The sequence below is a fragment of the Schistocerca nitens genome, chromosome 1, assembly GCF_023898315.1.
Source record: "Schistocerca nitens isolate TAMUIC-IGC-003100 chromosome 1, iqSchNite1.1, whole genome shotgun sequence".
Lineage (NCBI taxonomy): Eukaryota > Metazoa > Arthropoda > Insecta > Orthoptera > Acrididae > Schistocerca > Schistocerca nitens.
The window spans coordinates 1,208,349,322-1,208,371,812 of NC_064614.1; the positions used below are offsets into that span (position 1 = coordinate 1,208,349,322).

Genomic DNA, 22,491 nt, shown 5'->3' on the forward strand with positions numbered 1-22,491 from the left:
GAAATGGTGAAAGGGCGAAATATACGTTCGCCGATGAGACGACCAACCGAATGACCAACTAACAGTCGTCCCACTCCAATCTCGCTCCGTCGGACATTTCATATGTGTCGCCAGCGGTCGGCGGCGCTGGCTGTCGGCGCCTCACCGGCGCTCCATCCCCGACTTCACTGCTGCTGTGTCCAAACTGCACTACTGGTCCATCCCAAACTGACTGCCAGACACGCCACGACCCGGAAATACTATCGGTCGCTCCAGAGGTGGAACGACAGTGCACTTATCGATAGGCTCTGCTGCTGCTACTCACGGACAAGTAAGGCAGGAAGTTAGTGACGTCAGTAAATGGAATAAGAAAACGAGGCGACAGTACCATAATAGAAGATGACAAAAAATAAATGGCAGGAACACGAGCCGTGCACCGCTCAGTCTTGGCCAGCAAATGTGCCTTATCTGTACCCATTGGAGCCGGCTGGGGTGGCCGAGCGGTTCTAGGCGCTACAGTCTGAAACCGCGTGACCGCTACGGTCGCAGGTTCGAATCCTGCCTCGGGCATGAATGTGTGTGATGTCCTTAGTTAGGTTTAAGTAGTTCTAAGTTCTAGGGGACTGATGACCTTAGAAGTTAAGTCCCTTAGTGCTCAGAGCCGTTTGAACCATTTTTGCACCCATTGGAAGACATATCGCGAGCCAGCTGCGTGCCCGTAAACCACCATCTGGTAATTTGTGGGAATTGCTTGACCTGTACATTGACATTTGGTGCCACATATCTACTTGTGTAATCCTCTCACTGACTTTCAGAATCCGTTCCTAGCAGAATCTCAACTGTACTATGTTTGACAAGTGGAACAACACGTTACTGAACAGATGGTTATAATGTTTTGGCTCATACGTGTGTTAACAACAAATTCAGACGAAATGAAACACACAGGTCGCAATACTAGGTTCCCAGACAGTCACATCAGTACCCATCGCTCGACTCTCATGCAAACACTCACAAAGGTGCCGAATAAAACTATTTGGTTCCATAAACCTTTTCAAGTCTCAAACATCTATTATGTATACAGGAAGACTAAAGCAACGAATGAGAATTTGTATCAGGGCTGGGATTCGAACATGAGTCTTCTGCTCACGAGAGAGATACACATTGACCATTACACCACCCTGGGACAGTCGCTTTGAACAACTGCATGGAATACACCAGCATGCCTCCCTCATCACTCGAAATTCAAATTCACTCCTTAGCGCTGGCCGTTGTGGCCGAGCGGTTCTAGGCGCTTCAGTCTGGAAACGCGTGACCCCTACAGCCGCAGGTTCGAATCCTGCCTCGGACATGGATGTGTGTGGTATCGTTAGGTTATATTTACTAAGATGGTATTAGAATGAAATTACAATGAAATGAACACCCTTAGCTGCTTACAGGCGTTGACATACATCAACGGGGATAGTTGAAAATGTGAGGGCCGACCGGGACTCGAACCCGGAATCTCCTGCTTACATGGCAGACGCTCCATCCATCTTTTTTTTTTAATTTTTAATTTTTATTTTTATTTTTTTTTTTTTTTTTACATTTAGGAAACGTGTACAAATGAGAAGTCTAGTAACTAAGTGTTACAAGTAAGTGTTACAACAACAAAGGTGGCATAAAAGAGTAATCAAAAAAATTAAAATGTAAATCACTGATGCAATTCCAACTAAAAGGTCCTTCAATAAATGTAACTGGTTCCACATCGCAGGGCATCGGCAACGGAGGCATTCTGCTTCGCTAGTGCCTCAAGGAAAACAGCATCCTTGCAGCAGCCTGTCTCTTCCTTCGCTCATGGCTGACAAGGCAGAACGTGCAGCCGTTAGTGTGATGCGGCACAGAACGTTAACCGCAGCTTGGCACTCCCCAGCTGAATGGGGGTTGAACGAAAACGCTGCGTAAATAATTTGCGAAGAGCGTACGGTATTTCGGTGTGCGTTCGAGGGCATTGTGAGCATTTTGTAGGAACCACCAGTAATCAAGTTGCTCTTTCTCTCCGTCGCTAAAGGTATAGGCGACGGTAAGTCCTTTGAACCATGTAAGCGCATGATATTTTGCGGCCGGAAAGTAAGTTTCATCTGGACAGAGTAGGGTCCGAGGGTCAGTCATTTCAGGTGTGACCCGGAGGTAACAAGCCAATATCTTCTGTGTTAGTCGCCAAACTCCGGACGATGATGCGCAAGTAAAACGATGTTCGTCGGTATCCAAGAGGTGACAATCTGGGCAATAAAGTGAGTCTGCCAGTCCAATAGTGTGAAGTCGCTGTCGTGTGGCATATTTTTTGTTGGCGATCTGATACCACTTCGAACGCACCGTGGATGACAGAAAGTTGTGGTGTATCGTTTTCCACACTCTTGGCCAGTGAACCGTAGGGTACTTGGTTTCCACCACGTTATGGGGAACAGCTCGCAGAAGGTTAGTATAAAAATCTTTCGCCTTTGGTGGACGTGTGGCGGAGAAGTTCGAGCTGACATAGCTGTAATCAAGACTGAAGGTCGACACATGGGAGAGCTGTGGTGCGACGTGCGCTACCGACACCGGCGGGACGTTAGAGACTGGCATCAGAACCTGTAGTAAACGACCCGTGAGAGAGGTATATTGACTTTTCCATCGTTTCCTCATGTTGCTCATGTAAAGGGCAGCTGCTCTCGCCCTGACGTTGACCAATCCCAGCCCTTCTTTGTGCACTGGGAGGGTAAGAGTGTCGTACCGTACTTTAAAGAAATGACCTGCGGAAACGTAGTAACTGAAGGCCGCCTGAAGCCGGCGACCTATCTGCAGCGGTAGTGGTAGGACCTGTGCCACGTGGTTGAGTTTTGATGCCACGTAGAGGTTCAGGTATTCAACACGTTGTAGCTGATTCAAGTCCCGGAGCAGGTTCTGTCGCACCATTGCGCGTATGATCTGTAATAACCGTCGGTAGTTTGCTGCAGCTGTTTTACGTACATCTTTCTTGAACGTGATTCCCAAATATCGCAGATCAGAAACTGGTGGGAGGGGAGCGAGGGCTTCCGGTCCGAGACCACGCCCAATATCCAACGTTGCCGACTTGTTAATGTTCAGAAAAGTGCCTGCGGCCTGTCCGTATCGCTCAATCCAGGTTAGTACGCTTTGAACTTCGTCATTGCAACGAACCAGCAGTAGCAGGTCGTCAGCGTATGTCCTATAGCGAAAGGTGACGTCCCTCAGCGCGATGCCAGATAGGCGGTGGTTAAGGGCCCCTAGGAGTGGCTCGAGTGCGATTGCATAAAGGTAGGTAGAAAGGGGGCAACCCTGTCGTAGAGACCTCTTAATGGGTACTGGCCCTACCATCCTTCCATTGACCTGGACGTGTGAGCTGGCTGCGGTCCAAAGACGCCGTAGGGTGTCGATGAGGCCCGGGGGGAATCCCATACAGTCCATCACGCGTAGGAGGAAGTTGTGGTGCACTCTATCAAAGGCGCGGTTGAAATCGACGGAGACGATCGCCGCTCTCAGACGGCACGTAGAAGCGATCGCTATTAAGTCCCTGCAATCACCGGTGTCAATGTGTATGTTGGCTTCTCCCCCATGCGACGTCTCTTCCGGAGCGAGAATCATCGGCAAAGTCGTCTTAATACGGCTCGCCATAATTCTGGCGAAAATCTTGTAATCGGCGTTCAGCATTGTAAGCGGCCGATAGTCGTTAATCGATAGCCCTCCACCTGTCTTGTGTACCGGTATGAGAAGTCCTTCTACAAACGCTGGCGGCACAACACAGTCTGCAGACATAAGTTCGCGAAACATTATAACCCAGCGAGGCATCATGATGTCACGGAAGGTCCGGTAGAATTCGATGGGCAATCCATCAGGTCCAGGAGACTTATTGGCCGCACCTTTGTCCACGGCGTCTTCGACTTCTTCGAGTGAGATTTCCTCTGTTAGTGCATTCACGGTAGCCTCGTCGATAGTACGTGTTACCTGCTGTAACACTTCAGTAGTGGCCTCGTCATCGACGGTTCTTTCCTGGTAAAGATGACGAAAATGATCCTCCACCGCCTTTACTATGGTTGCTTGGGTCGTACATAAGCGACCGTCGTGTGTCCTGAGTTGTGTGATTAAAAGTTGGCGTTGTCGGCGCTTATCCGCCACAACGTGGTGCATAGTGGGTTCCTCTGCAACCGTTCGGTCGTGCCGTCGCGAGCGGACTACTGCACCTTCTAGTCGGCGCTTCGTCAATGATAGTATGTGAGCCTTGATTCTGCTTTGGTCATGTTGTCTCTCCGGGGAAGGGGGTAAGACGTCGAGGTCCCTTAGCGCCGCGTAGTAAAAATCGAGGGTCTGTCGATGCCACGCAGTCACGTCCTTGCCATATTGCATAAGTGTCCTACGGATTGCTGGTTTGGCACAGAGGACACCACTCCAGGGCCGAGGTGCATCGTGGGTGGCGGCGTTCACAGTCAGTCCACGTTGCTGCAGCTTGCCGACAGCAATCCAGGTCCTGGAGATGAGTTATGTTGAGCTTCCAAAAGCCATTGCTGCGCCAGACTTGTTGGCGGCGTAGGTGTATAGTGCAGATATAGGCACTATGATCGGAATAGGCTTGAGGCCATAGTTCGGCGTCCACCACACATTGTGTGAGATCTTGTGACACATATATGCGGTCAAGTCGGCTGCCCAAATGACTGGTAAGATGAGTGTGGCCAGAGCGGTTACCGTGGACTTTTTCCCACGTGTCGCACAAGTGAAGTTCTTGGATCATCGCACCCAGTTCCGGACAGGGCATGTAATTTGGGATTTGGTCCTTGGGGTAAAGTACGCAATTAAAATCGCCGGCGAAGACGCTGTGGTCGTATCGTCCAAGGAAAAGGGGAGCGGCATCTGTGGAGTAGAATCTGGCGCGGTCGTGACGTCTTGTGGTACCCGACGGTGAGTAAACATTAATGAATCGCGTGTTGAGCGCCGTAAATGCTATTCCTCGCGCAGAGGGAAGATACGTGACGTCGGTAACTTCAATACCATCACGCACTAATATTGCCACTCCGGTGTCTACAGGGCTACCGGGCGTCACATGTGTGGCGTAACCGGAAAAGTTCGGGAGTGCAGTCGTTTTAATTTCTTGTAGGAAAGCAAAGCCAACTCCCATGGCTCGTATTGTTTCTTTCAAAAGTTGGATCTTGACAGGAGAACTTATCATGTTGATATTCATTGTCGCCAGGCGGTAAGCCTGGCAACGCGTTGTTTGGGCGAGGTTATCCATGTCAATGTTGGAGAGAAGCGAACATCCGAAGTGATGTCACCCCCCAGCCGGACGCGGTCCTCCTTGTGCTGCTTATGCTGCATGATCCGGCGGCGCCTCAACTGGCCGCGGATCGGGATCTTGTGTCTCGACGTCCTCGGCCCACGAAGCAGGCGCGCATGTCTGTTCATGTTCCATAGCCTCGGAATGTTTGATAGTAAGGGACCGAGCGACTTCGCTGCCTGAACTGGTACCTTCCCGCTGCTCACTGTTTATGTCAATGGGCTGATGGTCGAAAGCTGCATGTTTTGCTGTCTGTTCTGCAAGGTTCGAGTCAGTGGAAACAGCATCAGCTTCGCGGCTGGCTTCTTGAGTGGTCAGTTGTTCTTCCCCGGCCGAATGCGAACCGCTGTGTTCCGACACGGTCCGACGACGGCGCTTTCGGCGTTTCGGTGATCGCTGTTTCCGTACATGGCCTTCATCGTCAGGAGACGGCTCTGAATCACGCTCCGCCGGGACAAACGCTCCGGTCGGTACAATCTACATCTACATCTACATCTATACTCCGCGAGCCACCTTACGGTGTGTGGCGGAGGGTACTAATTGTACCACTATCTGATCCCCCCTTCCCTGTTCCATTCACGAATTGTGCGTGGGAAGAACGACTGCTTGTAAGTCTCCGTATTTGCTCTAATTTCTCGGATCTTTTCGTTGTGATCATTACGCGAGATATATGTGGGCGGTAGTAATATGTTGCCCATCTCTTCCCGGAATGTGCTCTCTCGTAATTTCGATAATAAACCTCTCCGTATTGCGTAACGCCTTTCTTGAAGTGTCCGCCACTGGAGCTTGTTCAGCATCTCCGTAACGCTCTCGCGCTGACTAAATGTCCCCATGACGAATCGCGCTGCTTTTCGCTGGATCATGTCTATCTCTTCTATTAATCCAACCTGGTAAGGGTCCCATACTGATGAGCAATACTCAAGAATCGGACGAACAAGCGTTTTGTAAGCTACTTCTTTCGTCGATGAGTCACATTTTCTTAGAATTCTTCCTATGAATCTCAACCTGGCACCTGCTTTTCCCACTATTTGTTTTATGTGATCATTCCACTTCAGATCGCTCCGGATAGTAACTCCTAAGTATTTTACGGTCGTTACCGCTTCCAATGATTTACCACCTATGGCATAATCGTACTGGAATGGATTTCTGCCCCTATGTATGCGCATTATATTACATTTATCTACGTTTAGGGAAAGCTGCCAGCTGTCGCACCATTCATTAATCCTCTGCAGGTCTTCCTGGAGTACGTACGAGTCTTCTGATGTTGCTACTTTCTTGTAGACAACCGTGTCATCTGCAAATAGCCTCACGGAGCTACCGATGTTGTCAACTAAGTCATTTATGTATATTGTAAACAATAAAGGTCCTATCACGCTTCCTTGCGGTACTCCCGAAATTACCTCTACATCTGCAGATATTGAACCGTTAAGAATGACATGTTGTGTTCTTTCTTCTAGGAAATCCTGAATCCATTCACAAACCTGGTCCGATATTCCGTAAGCTCGTATTTTTTTCACTAAACGTAAGTGCGGAACCGTATCAAATGCCTTCCTGAAGTCCAGGAATACGGCATCAATCTGCTCGCCAGTGTCTACGGCACTGTGAATTTCTTGGACAAATAGGGCGAGCTGAGTTTCACATGATCTCTGTTTGCGGAATCCATGTTGGTTATGATGAAGGAGATTTGTATTATCTAAGAACGTCATAATACGAGAACATAAAACATGTTCCATTATTCTACAACAGATTGACGTAAGCGAAATAGGCCTATAATTATTCGCATCTGATTTATGACCCTTCTTGAAAATGGGAACGACCTGCGCTTTCTTCCAGTCGCTAGGTACTTTACATTCTTCCAGAGATCTACGATAAATTGCTGATAGAAAGGGGGCAAGTTCTTTAGCATAATCACTGTAGAATCTTACGGGTATCTCGTCTGGTCCGGATGCTTTTCCGCTACTAAGTGATAGCAGTTGTTTTTCAATTCCGATATCGTATATTTCAATATTTTCCATTTTGGCGTCCGTGCGACGGCTGAAGTCAGGGACCGTGTTACGATTTTCCGCAGTGAAACAGTTTCGGAACACTAAATTCAGTATTTCTGTCTTTCTTCGGTCGTCCTCTGTTTCGGTGCCATCGTGGTCAACGAGTGACTGAATAGGGGATTTACATCCGCTTACCGATTTTACATATGACCAAAACTTTTTAGGGTTCTTGTTTAGATTGTTTGCCAATGTTTTATGTTCGAATTCGTTGAATGCTTCTCTCATTGCTCTCTTTACGCTCTTTTTCGCTTCGTTCAGCTTTTCCTTATCAGCTATGATTCGACTACTCTTAAACCTATGATGAAGCTTTCTTTGTTTCCGTAGTACCTTTCGTACATGATTGTTATACCACGGTGGATCTTTCCCCTCGCTTTGGACCTTAGTCGGTACGAACTTATCTAAGGCGTACTGGACGATGTTTCTGAATTTTTTCCATTTTTGTTCCACATCCTCTTCCTCAGAAATGAACGTTTGATGGTGGTCACTCAGATATTCTGCGATTTGTGCCCTATCACTCTTGTTAAGCAAATATATTTTCCTTCCTTTCTTGGCATTTCTTATTACACTTGTAGTCATTGATGCAACCACTGACTTATGATCACTGATACCCTCTTCTACATTCACGGAGTCGAAAAGTTCCGGTCTATTTGTTGCTATGAGGTCTAAAACGTTAGCTTCACGAGTTGGTTCTCTAACTATCTGCTCGAAGTAATTCTCGGACAAGGCAGTCAGGATAATGTCACAAGAGTCTCTGTCCCTGGCTCCAGTTCTGATTGTGTGACTATCCCATTCTATACCTGGTAGATTGAAGTCTCCCCCTATTACAATAGTATGATCACGAAACTTCTTCACGACGTTCTGCAGGTTCTCTCTGAGGCGCTCAACTACTACGGTTGCTGATGCAGGTGGTCTATAGAAGCATCCGACTATCATATCTGACCCACCTTTGATACTTAACTTAACCCAGATTATTTCACATTCGCATTCGCTAATAACTTCACTGGATATTATTGAATTCTTTACTGCTATAAATACTCCTCCACCATTGGCGTTTATCCTATCCTTGCGGTATATATTCCATTCTGTGTCTAGGATTTCGTTACTGTTCACTTCCGGTTTTAACCAACTTTCCGTTCCTAATACTATATGCGCACTATTTCCTTCAATAAGCGATACTAATTCAGGAACCTTGCCCTGGATACTCCTGCAGTTTACCAATATTACGTTAACTTTTCCTGTTTTTGGTCTCTGAGGACGGACGTTCTTTATCAACGATGCTGATGTTCTCTCTGGTAAGCCGTCAGGTATTTTATCGTTTCGCCCAAGGGGGGGTCCCTCTAACCTAAAAAACCCCCGTGTGCACGCCACACGTACTCTGCTACCCTAGTAGCTGCTTCCGGTGTGTAGTGCACGCCTGACCTGTCTAGGGGGGCCCTACAGTTCTCCACCCAATAACGGAGGTCGATGAATTTGCAACCATTATAGTCGCAGAGTCGTCTGAGCCTCTGGTTTAGACCCTCCACACGGCTCCAAACCAGAGGACCGCGATCGACTCTGGGCACTATGCTGCAGATATTAAGCTCAGCTTGCACTCCGCGTGCGATGCTGGTTGTCTTCACCAAATCAGCCAGCCGCCGGAAGGAACCAAGGATGGCCTCAGAACCCAAGCGGCAGGCGTCATTCGTTCCGACATGTGCTACTATCTGCAGCCGGTCACACCCAGTGCGTTCAATAGATGCCGGAAGGGCCTCCTCCACATTACGGACGAGACCCCCCGGCAAGCACACCGAGTGCACACTGGCATTCTTCCCCGACCTACCCGCTATTTTCCTGAGGGGCTCCATAACCCGCCTAACGTTGGAGCTCCCTATAACTAATAGGCCCGCCCTCTGTGACTGTCGGGACCTTGCCGGAGAATCGGACACTGGCCCAACATGCGAGGCATCCTGTGGTGGCTCGGAAACGATGTCATCACCACTAGGAAGCACCCCGTACCTGTTGGAAAGGGGTAAGGCAGCTGCCACGCGGCCAGATCCCACCTTCGCCTTTCGGCCAGGCACGCGCGAGCCCACCACTGACCGCCATCCACCCTGGAGTGATGGCTGACCGGTAAGATGCTCACTGCCGGAAGACGCAGCGACATCAGGGGTTCCATGTGATTCCAAGGCCACCGAAGTAGGAATAGGTCTCACCACAGTTGCCCCAACGCCACTACGAGCCGACGCCTGCGCCTCGAGCTCGATGAGCCTAACAGACAAAGCCTCCACCTGCCCCCGAAGAGTGGCCAATTCTCCTTGCGTCCGCTCACAACAACCACAGTCCCTACACATGACTATGTTTACCCTACTCTATACGGTGACAAATTCCCAAGATAATCTTCTGATGAGCTACTCTGATAATCAAGAAACACTCACTGAAATACGAGACGCGAAAACTACGCTAGGTTTTCCCAGAAAAACTATTTAAAAGCTAAGCGCAGCAAATAAGTACAAAATAAATTTCTCTCCTAACGATCAAGAACTGTTAGTTTCTATGCAGAGCAGATAAACACAAATAGAATCCCTTCCTTAGTGGAAGGTCGTAAACAAAATGCAAAATAAACGCTTTATACAAACAGTACTCGCAGCTGCTGGTGCTCTCGCTCTGGCTGTCACAAGACAAATAGGGGAATCAATTGCCATCTTGATGTCGTCAACGTCTGTCGCATTCGGTAGCTCCATAGTACTATTTTCCACCACAGGCCAGGTCGGCGGATCATTCAGGTTTTTGTGCGTGGAAAGTGATTCCTGTACCGCTGTAACGGTCGGCTGTGTCTGTTGTGTGGAGAACGTCGTGAGCGCCGCCACGTAAGTCACGTGGGTAGAATAGTCTTCGTCGCTGGTGGTGCAACGTGGGGGAGTTGTGTGATCCGACGCTGGAGGCACTCGGAACGAAGGTGACCTTCCTTGCCGCATCCGTAACACGTCTTCGGCTGACCGTCATAAATAACTATGGCCCGGCATCCTCCTATCTGTAGTTAGGATGGCACGTGTCGTTGGAGATCAATACGCACTTGGCGTACTCCATTGAGTACTGGATACGTCTTAAACTGGGTCCATTTTTCAGCCACGTGTTCGTGTACCGTGCCGTAGGGGCGGAGCGCCGCTACAACTTCTGCCGCCGGGAGTTCAAATGGAAGTTCGAATATGCGTAGAGTCCGCAGTCCCATTGCGGCATGGTCGACCTCGACGTTGCCAACATTGCCATCTGCGTGGCAGCAGTGGAGTTCTTGTTTCATCTCACGAATCACTTTGTCGCATGTAGATTCGTTTATGACCTTTACATAGACCTGCTACTGACGATCGAAAAGTGAATGCCGACAATGTCGGCAGCCGGGGTCTTGGCTTCCGCTTTTAAAAAGCGTTCGACTTCGAGCGCCTTTGGTAGGGTAAAGTCGTGAATTTCAAGGTTGATCTTCTGTATTGGTTTGCCATGGTCTTGTAGCGCTACGGCGTCGCGTTAGTGTCGGCCGAAGTAAGTAAATAAGGCACGCGGGCCCTCGCTGAAGGCGGAGAGCACGCACTGCACGTCTGCTTCACTCGGCTGCGAGAGCCGCACTGTGTGACATCTGAGCCACCGAGGACACAGAGGATAGCGCGACTGCAGGGATTTGTCCCTGGCACGCTTCCCGCGAAACCCAAATTCTCAACGTATTGTCCCGCAATACATTCGTAGTGCCCCCCCCCCCCCCCCTTATACTCATTACTCGCGGCGCGGCGCCGATTTCCGTAAGAGTTCGGGCACTATTTGTGCATTCGCACAGAAGAAGAAGATGGTCAACTGGCCGTTGTGAATGTGGGTTTCGCGGGAGGCGTGCCAGAGATAAATCCCTGCAGTCGCGCTATCCTCTGTGTCCTCGGTGGCTCAGATGGGTAGAGCGTCTGCCATGTAAGCAGGAGATCCCGGGTTCGAGTCCCGGTCGGGACACACATTTTCATCTGTCCCCGTTGATGTATGTCAACGCCTGTAAGCAGCTAAGGGTTTTCATTTCGTTGTAATTTCATCCTTCGGTTAGTTAGGTTTAAGTAGTTCTAGGTTCTAGGAGACTGATGACCTCAGATGTTATATCCCATAGCGCTCAGAGCCGTTTGATCCACACCTTACCCCAATTGTGCTGTTCGAGTTTGGGGTAACATAAAGTGGGCTGAGGTGTGAATGGGAATTTGGAATAAGGTGGGAGGCGCGCAGGAGTAGTCCATGCCGTTGTGCAAAGCTGCTGTGTCAGAGAGGCTCATTTGTCTAATGAGCACGAGACCCAGGCTCGAATGCTAGGCTTGGTACAAATTTTCATTTATCCTTTACTCTGCATATGTACAGGGTTATTACAAATGATTGAAGCGATTTCACAGCTCTACAATAACTGTATTATTTGAGATATTTTCACAATGCTTTGCACACACATAGAAAAACTCAAAAAGTTTTTTTAGGCGTTCACAAATGTTCGATATGTGCCCCTTTAGTGATTCGGCAGACATCAAGCCGATAATCAAGTTCCTCCCACACTCGGCGCAGCATGTCCCCATCAATGAGTTCGAAAGCATCGTTGATGCGAGCTCGCAGTTCTGGCACGTTTCTTGGTAGAGGAGGTTTAAACACTGAATCTTTCACATAACCCCACAGAAAGAAATCGCATGGGGTTAAGTCGGGAGAGCGTGGAGGCCATGACACGAATTGCTGATCATGATCTCCACCACGACCGATCCATCGGTTTTCCAATCTCCTGTTTAAGAAATGCCGAACATCGTGATGGAAGTGCGGTGGAGCACCATCCTGTTGAAAGATGAAGTCGGCGCTGTCGATCTCCAGTTGTGGCATGAGCCAATTTTCCAGCATGTCCAGATACATGTGTCCTGTAACGTTTTTTTCGCAGAAGAAAAAGGGGCCGTAAATTTTAAACCGTGAGATTGCACAAAACACGTTAACTTTTGGTGAACTGCGAATTTGCTGCACGAATGCGTGAGGATTCTCTACCGCCCAGATTCGCACATTGTGTCTGTTCACTTCACCATTAAGAAAAAGTGTTGCTTCATCACTGAAAACAAGTTTCGCACTGAACGCATCCTCTTTCATGAGCTGTTGCAACCGAGCCGAAAATTCAAAGCGTTTGACTTTGTCATCGGGTGTCAGGGCTTGTAGCGATTGTAAACGGTAAGCCTTTTCCGTAAGATTTTCCAAACCGTCGGCTGTGGTACGTTTAGCTGCCTGCTTGCTTTATTCGTCGTTAGCCTTTTCCGTAAGATTTTCCAAACAGTCGGCTGCGGTACGTTTAGCTCCCTGCTAGCTTTATTCGTCGACTTCCGCGGGCTACGCGTGAAACTTGCCCGCACGCGTTCAACCGTTTCTTCGCTCACTGCAGGCCGACCCGTTGATTTCCCCTTACAGAGGCATCCAGAAGCTTTAAACTGCGCATACCATCGCCGAATGGAGTTAGCAGTTGGTGGATCTTTGTTGAACTTCGTCCTGAAGTGTCGTGGCACGGTTATGACTGACTGATGTGAGTGCATTTCAAGCACGACATACGCTTTCTCGGCTCCTGTCGCCATTTTGTCTCACTGCGCTCTCGAGCGCTCTGGCGGCAGATACCTGAAGTGCGGCTTCAGCCGAACAAAACTTTATGAGTTTTTCTACGTATCTGTAGTGTGTCGTGACCATATGTCAATGAATGGAGCTACAGTGAATTTATGAAATCGCTTCAATCATTTGTAATAGCCCTGTACATGAAACAGGAGACCATTGGCAAAATACATGATAGGGCAATTCAAGACCACCGAATAAAAATTTGTGAGTTTGCTGCAACTGTAGGCATCTTAACTGAGCAAGAGAATGAATATAGAATTGGCCAAGCACTGCATGCAGATAACCGACTTTTCTTTTCAGCTGAGGCACCCCTGTATTGTGTGGCAAAATGATGTAGCTCATTTGTTGTCGCCTTGTATGTATCTTTCAGTCGTGCTGGAGCCATCAGAAAGTGCACAAATATCTGTGAATTTTAAAAGAGAGCTTCCATAGCAAAACATTTCATCTGTTTCTGCTAGTCACATGGGAACGACGGTAATATGGTCAATGAGCTATCCATAGCTGCAACAATATAGTCGCTGTCTAACATCTGTGAAAATATTGACTCCATTGCTAGCGGATGTACGTCATACGAGGATGTATATCGCTGTCACTGCGAAAATGTTCTCACGGGAAGCAATGTTCGATAAAGAAAGCTCCAAAGTCTTTATAATGGTGATCATTGACACGTCTCTTATCAGGTGACATTACTACTAGCTGAAAGGAAATGATAATTGAAATTGTTTTCCGAGTCGATAAAATACTGAGGCACTTTCATAGTCACTTCACGTTTGCCATACTCCAGAAATGTTTCACGATTTCGTAACTCTTATGACCAGACGAAATTACAGACTTCAGGCCATAACTCTTGGTTCTTTGATTGCTCTGAGAGATGGGCCATTGGAACTAGAAGATGTTAAATATTAGTTCACTTTATTACATCATCATCATCATAAACTAAAGACCTTGTCGATTTAGCCACGCCCCTCTCTCCATTGTCATCCTCTTAAATTCTTCATACGATTTTATCCCCATATCTTCTTTGATGTTATTAAAATACGTTGTTCTTGCCCTGCCTCTTGGTTTTTTCCCTAAAATTCTTTAGGAACTGGTTGTGTCTCATTATGTGCCCTATCATTTTTTATTTTCTTCTTCCTATATAATTTAGCAGCGTTCCGTTCTCATTCACTTCTCTTAACACCTGTTCCTTACTTTTTCTATCTACCCAGCTTGTTTTCGTCATTTTTCTCCATATCCACATTTCCACTGCTTCCAGTCTCTTTTTCTCTACCTTTCCCAGAGTCCACGCTTCACATCTTTATGCTAAGACGCTCCAGACAAAAGTTTTGGCAAACTTTTTACTACTTTCTAGGCTTATATGATTATCCGTTAGTTAACTCCTTTTATTTTGGAAAGCTTGCTTTGCCAAGGCTATTCTTCTCTTTATATCTGTGATACATTTATTGTTGTCAGTGATTGTGCTCCCCAAATAACAGAAGATCTCAGCCTGCTCTAGAACATCATCTTCTAGTTTAATATTAACTTTACCATTTTCTTTTGTCTTCCCTGCTACCACAGTTTTTGCTTTCTTGTTATTTATTTTTAGATTAAATTCTCTTAGGATTTTGCTAAATTTTAGCGACATGAACTCCATTTCCCTTACTGAGTCAGTAAGTACTACTATGTCATCTGCAAACGGATACAGTGTATTCGTTCCCCGTTAATTTTAATTCCTTTTGGTTATTCTTTTCAATTTTTCAACGGTCTTTTCAATAAATAAGTTGAACAAATATGGTGATAATCGGCATCCTTGCCTTACTATTTTTTCTTTCTTCTTCACACCATTCACTTCTATCTCTGCTTCCTGCCTTTTATACAGGTTCCAGATTAATCTTCTGTTCCTCCAATCAAGTTTATTTCCTTCATTGTTCGAAATAACAATTTCCAATTAACCATGCCAAATGCTTTTTGTAAATCTATAAAGGTAAAGTAGGTTTCCCTATTAACTCCAATTCGTCTTTCTAATACCATCCTCAGAGTTAGTATTGCCTCTCTAGTTCCTTTTCCCGACCTGAAACCAAATTGGCCTTATCCTAGGTTTGCATCAATTTTCTTTTTTATGCGATTTTTTATTATGTTTAACATTATTTTGGAAGTGTGGGATAGTAAGGAGATAGTTCTATAGTTCTCACAGTCCAGAGCATTTCCTTTTTTTGGCATTATTACTGTTTTGCTGTTAAGCAAATCCGTAGGTGTTTCTTTTCCATCTTCATAGTACTCTTTAATAAGTTTATGTAATTCCCCTTTTGTTGATTCTCCAATTTACTTCAGTATTTCTGCTGGGATGTTATCTGTGCCTGTCGCTTTGCCATTACTTAGATCAAAGGCTCTGTTGAATTTCTCTTTAGATATAGGTGGCCATATCATGTCGATACCCACACTGCTCTCTTCCTTCAGAAGTTCCCCCTCATTAGCAATATCTTCTCCTTCATATAGTTCCTCAATATATTCTTTCCATCTTTCACGTACATCCGCTATTTCGAAAAGTAGGTCACCGTTTTTATTCTTGACCAAATTTCAAAAATATGTCAAATGGCTCTGAGCACTATGGGACTTAACATCTGTGGTCATCAGTCCCCTAGAACTTAGAGCTACTTAAACCTAACTAACCTAAGGACATCACACACATCCATGCCTGAGGCAGGATTCGAACCTGCGACCGTAGCAGTCGCACGGTTCCGGACTGAGCGCCTAGAACCGCTAGACCACCGCGGCCGGCTGACCAAATTTGTTTTTGTTGTTGTCTTTATCTGCATTGATTTAATTTTAGAGTAGGCTCTATCAATTTGACCTCCACTTAGATCCTGTTGAATTTCCTTATGTTTGCCGTGCATCAACTTTTCTTTTTCAAATCTACATTTCTGTGTAATTGCATTTTTTACTTTTTTGTACTCGTCGAAGTCTTTTCTCCTCAGCCTGAGCCGGACGAAGTGGCCGTGCGGTTAAAGGCGCTGCAGTCTGGAACCGCAAGACCGCTACGGTCGCAGGTTCGAATCCTGCCTCGGGCATGGATGTCTGTGATGTCCTTAGGTTAGTTAGGTTTAACTAGTTCTAAGTTCTAGGGGACTAATGACCTCAGCAGTTGAGTCCCATAGTGCTCAGAGCCATTCTGAACCTCAGCCTGTTTCGATCTTCAGTAAGGTCTAGTCTTTCCTTGGTCATCCATGGTTTCCTGATTCTAGTTTCCTTAATCCTACTAGTTCTTTAGCAGCTACTTCTACGGTCTCTTTGAATCCTTCCCATCCTTCCCTGTTACCTATCAGGTTATCGGTCAATTCTTTCATGTCAGCCGCTACTGGCTTTTCCTTAAGTTTTTCTACAAAACATCTGTGTTGGTTAGTTCTTTTATAATTCTTAAATCTGCTACTATGGTCTGCTATCACTAGAACATGGTCACTGTCTATGTCATATCCAGGGTATGAGCGGCTAGACTTTATTTGATTCTTCTTCACTGGGATATAATCTATTGATACCTTTTGCAATCTGCTGGACTTTTCCATATATATCTTCTTGTCTTTGGCATTTCAAAACACGTGTTGGTGACTATCATTTTATACTGTTCACAGAAATCTAGCAACCTTTCTCCTCTAGCATTCATTTTTCCTAGCCCTAACTTGCCATTCCATAATCCTTTGTTATCTTCACCAATCGATGCTTTGAAATCACCAATTATGCTAAGATTGTCCTTTTCTATAACCAGTTTCATTAAGTCATCAATTTGCTCATATACTACTTCTTCTTCCTCATCCTTGCTATTTGTTGTTGGTAAGTAAACTGCAATTACACACAAATCCATGGCTTGTGTTTTAATTTTAATCATCATTATCCTATCACTGCAGTGGTATGTGTTCAACACGTTGTTCTTCCATTTTCCTTTAAAAATTATAGCAACGCCATTTGTTCCTGTTCGAGCACTACCACTGTGAATGATCCTGAAATCCCCTGACATAAAAATCACCGTTACCGCCCCATCTACTTTCACAGATTCCTAATATGTACAGCTGTGACTTTTCCATCAGCATCTTAACCTCTTCTAGTTTCCCAGCTTTTAATATGATTCTGACATTCCATGTTCCATTTCTCATCTGTTCTTTTATTCCTTTACTCCTTACAGCCTTGCCCAAGACATTCCGCCCCGGAGATGCGAAAGGGGGAATTGAAACTCCGTAAAATTTTGAACTGGACGTAGCCATATTTCTATTTGGGAATCCTGTATGGGATCGTTAATGCAGTGGTTTTCCGTTGCCTTCTGCATCCTCCTGCCGTTGACCATGTTAATGCTTCCTCCGCCTTTAGGGCCAATTTCTCATCGCTGGGGCAAGGGGGTGCCCCTACCTTACCCGCTCATCCACCCCTTACTGGCCGTTGGCACTTGGTAAGATTGGTTTCCTTATACCGGGAGCCATTCGGTTAACAGCCTATGTGTTAGAAAACAAAATGAAAGACACCATCGGGCCTCGTAACCTAATACCGTCGGGGTCGAAGCAGCAAGAGTTGACCAAGAGAGGCCGACAGGAAAGAAGAAAGCAGAAGTCTGACACAAGCAAGTGGAAGCAATGCCAGACTTAGCTAAGGGCCCGTGTGGTTGCCACCCACATACTACCAAGAAAGGAGCCCCCTGCGACTACTTTATTACAAGAATGAATAAAAACATTTGACTTGATACGGTCCATTGCCACAGGAGTGCTTGAATATTTACAACTGTTCATTGACCGTGAAAGCGTCAGTTGTTGCGTACAATTACAACTCTTCTCTTGAAGTACGATGTTCGACATTTACAAAAGTACATTACCCGTATGAGATTTCAATAACTTTTAGGTTCTAATCGTTGATGTTAACTGCTTTAACTGCGGTTACGAACTGGGGTTTCCATGCTCAGCTCTGTATTAACCTCTATGCGAGGACACTTGTGCTGACAGGGAGGGTGTGTCTCCTTCAGTCTCTCCAATTCATCGTTGCTGATTGCAGCGAGACGTCGCTAATTCTGTGGCATCGATGTGACTTTGGTGTGGAGCCGCGGTCTTTGGGTGATACCACAGGAATTAACTGTAAAAGAAACAACTGGATTGCCAGTTCACTCACTAGATGATTCTAAAGCAACTGATTCACAGCTTGTCAGTGGAAGGCTTACAGGGTTACACATGAGCACCGAAGGGGTGCGTCGGGGAAAGCCAGTTATACGATTATTGAATACAGGACTTAATATTAAAGAGAGCTTTTACTTGGTATTTTTTTCTTTTTCATCTTTTCAGGGGCATACAGTTTTTCCATACTTATTTCTTAATTTTTGACCGCTATAGTTGAGCAAGACTCTCAGATTAAAAATGGAGTGAAACAGAGATGCTGTCTCATGCCGCTACTGTACCAATGACGGAAAGAAGAGAGAGATTCCGGAGTGGGATTAGAATTAAGGGCAATAGGAACTCAGTGATGAGATTCGCTGACGACATTGCTGTTCCCACTGAAAGTGAAGAAGAGTTACGGAATCTGTTGAATGGAATGGATAGTGTAATGCCCACAGAATAAGGATTGAGAATAAATCGAAGAAAGATGAAAGTAATGAGGAGTAGTAGGACTGAGTTTAGCGATAAACTTAATACCAAAAATGGTAACGACGAAGTAGATGAATTCTGCTACATTGGAACCTAAATAAGACATGACTGGCGAAGCAAGGACATACGAAGTGAACTAGCACTGTCGAAGAGGGGCATTCCTAAGCAAGAGAAGTCTCCTGGTATCAATCGTAGTCCTTAATTTGAGGGAGAAATTTATGAGAATACACATTTGGAGCATAGCATTGTGTGGTGTTGAAAAAATATGGGCTTTGGGAAACGTTTGAGGTGTGGTACTTCAAGAGGATATTGAAAATTAGGTGGACTGGGAAGGCTAAGAATGGGGAGCTCTTCACAGAGTCGGCGAAGAAGAGAACATGTGGAAGACATTGACACAAAGAAGGGAGTGGATGATGGGATATCATGGAATAGCTTCCATGATACTACAGGGAGCTGTGGAGCAGTCGTTCTCAACCTTTCCCATACGGTTACTCCTGAGTGCAATTAGATGTTAGCTAGTACCCCCCTCCCCATCTATCTGTTGCCCTCCCCATCTCCCACATTATCACCAACTTTCGTTGGAACACTTATTTCTTTTTAAATGCTTGTAAGATGAAGAATATTTAGTTTGTGTTTGTGTGTGTGTGTGTGTGCCTGTGTGTGTGCGTGTGTGCATGTGTGTGTGTGTGTGTGTGTGTGTGTGTGTGTGTGTGTGTGTGTGTGCGTGTGTGTGTTAGAAAGAGTGTCAAAGGAAATCAAGTTAAAATATCTGCACTAGCCTTACTGTTTATAAATTACTTGAATGCTGCACTCCTTACTTCTGAACTGGCTGTAAGTACTTCCGTGTCTGACCACAGCCACTAATACTAATAGTAATAATAATAATAATAATAATATGTACAACACTGTAGTACCCCTTACGTAGTTACTGCTGCTTCGTGTTGTCAAATAATTCACTTATCTATTTCGAAGTGAGTAATGAAGCAATTTCTGGAATACTGCCGGTGCTAACTACAGCTTGGAGGAGACACTTTCTTGAGGTGTTTAACATTTGTTACCTATATGTTTCACTTTTATCATCAGCGATGTACGGAACAAAGCACAACATATGTGTGTAGTGGGTAAACTATATGAGGGACCTGTAATCTCCACCTCGTTAATGCTACTAAATGAGAAAAAGTTGCCGGCCGCGGTGGCCGATAGGTTCTAGGCGCTTCAGTCCGGAACCGCGCGACTGCTACGGTCGCAGGTTCGAATCCTGCCACGGGCATGGATGTGTGTGATGTCCTTAGGTTGGTTAGGTTTAAGTAGTTCTAAGTTCTAGGGGACTGATGATCTCAGATGTTAAGACCCATAGTGCTCAGATCCATTTGAACCATTTGACAAAAAGTTGGTTCAAATGACTCTGAGCACTATGGGACTGAACATCTGTGGTCATCGGTCCCCTAGAACTTAGAACTACTTAAACCTAACTAACCTAAGGACATCACACACATCCATGCCCGAGACAGGATTCGAACCTGCGACCGTAGCGGTCACGCGGTTCCAGACTGAAGCGCCTAGAACCGCACGGCCACACCGGCCGGCTGAGAAAAAGTTATTATTGACAACTTATATGATGAATAGAAGAATCTTACAAAATTATTTTAATAGTAATGATCCTTTGAAACAAATTTAGTTTCGTGACTGAAACAGAATCGAATCGTTTAGTTTTTACCCCTAAGAAAATTTCATTTTACTCCTTAGATGGTTAATACCCCTAGGTTGGAAACCACTGCTGTAGATGGTAAAAAGTATGGGGGAAGACAGAAATTGCAATACGCCCAGCAAATAATTGAAGATGTCGTCACAATAATGCGAAGATATCTATTATATTTCGTCTAGCATAGTGGACACACAGATGTTTGTGAGAGGAAAAAAAATATCCATTCGACGAGGCTGTGGGATGCATTGTATCATTTATCTGTTGGTAAATACAGTCTGGCACGCGGGAATGATTGTTAAACCCTTTGTAGCTAATTTCACTACGATGACCCGAGAAGAAGAAGCAACCTCTGTATACCGACTGGCGTTAATTCCAATGAAATAGTATGTTGTTGTTGTTGTGGTCTTCAGTCCTGAGACTGGTTTGATGCAGCTCTCCATGCTACTGTTTCATGTGGAAGCTTCTTCATCTCCCAGTACCTACTACAACCTACATCCCTCTGAATCTGCTTGGTGTATTCATCTCTTGGTCTCCCTCTACGATTTTTACCCTCCACGCTGCCCTCCAATGCTAAATTTGTTATCCCTTGATGCCTCAGAACATGTCCTACCAACCGATCCCTTCTTCTAGTCAAGTTGTGCAACACAAACTCCTCTTCTCCCCCATCCTATTCAATACCACCTAATTAGTTACGTGACCTACCCATCTAATCTTCAGCATTCTTCTGTAACACCACATTTCGAAAGCTTCTATTCTTGTCTAAACCATTTATCGTCCATGTTTCAGTTCCATACATGGCTACACTCCATACAAATACTTTCAGAAATGACTTCCTGACACTTAAATCTATACTCGATGTTAACAAATTTCTCTTCTTCAGAAACGCTTTCCTTGCCATTGTCAGTCTACATTTTACATCCTCTCTACTTCGACCATCGCCAGTTATTTTGCTCCCCAAATAGCAAAACTCATTTACTACTTTAAGTGTCTCATTTCCTAATCTAATTCTCTCAGCATCACCTGACTTAATGCGACTACATTCCATTATCCTCGTTTTGCTTTTGCTGATGTTCATCTTATTTCCTCCCTTCAAGACACTATCCATTCCGTTCAACTGCTCTTCCAAGACCTTTGCTGTCTCTGACAGAATTACAATGTCATCGGCGAACCTCAAAGTTTTTACTTCTTCTCCATGGATTTTAATTCCTACTCCGAATTTTTCTTTTGTTTCCTTCACTGCTTGCTAAATATACAGATTGAATAACATCGGGGAGAGGCTACAGCCCTGTGTCACTCCCTTCGCAACCACTGCTTCCCTTTCATGTCCCTCGACTCTTATAACTGCCATCTGGCCTCTGTAGAAATTGTAAATAGCCTTTCGCTCCCTGTATTTTACCCCTGCCACCTTCAGAGTTTGAAAGAGAGTATTCCAGTCAAATAGTATAGAGTAAAAAAAAATAATAGGGAGAGGGTAGCCTGGAAACCGTATTTTAACCTGGCGACCTGTTTGTCCAGTATACGTGCGAAGATATTGGACGAAAGTGAGTCTATAGAAAAATGGTTCAAATGGCTCTGAGCACTATGGGACTTAACATCTATGGTCATCAGTCCCCTAGAACTTAGAACTACTTAAACCTAACTAAGGACATCACACAACACCCAGTCATCACGAGGCAGAGAAAATCCCTGACCCCGCCGGGAATCTAACCCGGGAACCCGGGCGCGGGAAGCGAGAACGCTATCTGACGACCACGAGCTGCGGACTGAGTCTATAGACCCCTCAAGTAGAAACGAATTCTTTAACTGGTAGTTAATTGTGGAAGAGCTGGTAATGGATTCGATATAACGTAGAAAAGGAGATGTTGACACAACTGCCTTTGACGAGGTTGGCAAGTCTGATTGTCATTACTATTTACAGATAATCTGAAGATGCGCTAACCGAGCGAAACACGTCATTATTAATAAAATATTGACTATGTTGCATTTTTGGTGCGTGAATGACGACGCATTAAAATACGCTGTGTGATTACTACCAAATTCTGTAAAAATGGCGTTTTTTTATAATTGGTGCGTTTCCCCGTATTTGGTAGAGCGCAGTAATTCTGTTACAATTTGAGGCACAGAAAGCTTACAGGTTGGCGTGCTCACGAGTTTCATAAATCAATACCGATAGTAGAGTAGATTTATGCTAGGCTGGCTGTGTCGACAGTGTTGTCGAAGGGGCCGTAGTGGCGAGCGCAGGAGAGCGCGAGTAAT

General features: G+C 45.5%; 1 non-coding gene across 1 annotated transcript; it reads left to right on the top strand.

Annotated features, from left to right (window-relative positions):
* Positions 1–11,214: 11,214 nt before the first annotated feature.
* Positions 11,215–11,289, top strand: Trnat-ugu (transfer RNA threonine (anticodon UGU)). Its single transcript has one exon. It is a non-coding gene; the product is annotated as a tRNA-Thr (tRNA).
* Positions 11,290–22,491: the final 11,202 nt, after the last annotated feature.